The sequence below is a fragment of the Solanum tuberosum genome, unplaced genomic scaffold (genome assembly GCF_000226075.1).
Source record: "Solanum tuberosum cultivar DM 1-3 516 R44 unplaced genomic scaffold, SolTub_3.0 scf00484, whole genome shotgun sequence".
NCBI classification, from domain to species: domain Eukaryota; kingdom Viridiplantae; phylum Streptophyta; class Magnoliopsida; order Solanales; family Solanaceae; genus Solanum; species Solanum tuberosum.
This window is the reverse complement of record NW_006239414.1, coordinates 183,638-184,159: the sequence shown is the minus strand read 5'-3', so window position 1 is coordinate 184,159 and position 522 is coordinate 183,638.

The following is a 522-nucleotide window of genomic DNA, read 5'->3' as shown; positions in this document are numbered from 1 at the left end:
TCTCCTAATTATGGTGTTCGCTCATTTCAAACACCTATTTTTCTTCTCATTTGAGGCATGCACACACTATGAGCTAGCTAAATACTCAAGAAACTGATTTGAAGAATAAAAATAGAGTGAACTTGTAAAATTCCAGCTATGTATTAATTTGGAACAAAAATACTCAAGAAACTGATTTGAAGAATAAAAATAGAGTGAACTTGTAAAATTCCAGCTATGTATTAATTTGCATAAAATCTGAATTTATACAAGGAAAAACCTAACCATCTCCTAAATAGTTGCTACTTACAAAGTGGATGTTAAAACTAAATAAGAACATGTACCACTAACAACCATAAAAGGGGCCACTAATAGCGATTAAAGGGGCCACTAACTTCAGAAAGTTGAGCAACTAAAGTTGACTAAGTCTAGCTAGAAAATAGGAAGCACTAAACTGAAATAAGTAAAAAACAGTAAAAATAATAAGCTGGAAAAAATGCCAATTGTCTAACACTCCTCCTTGGCATTTTTGTGGCAAACACC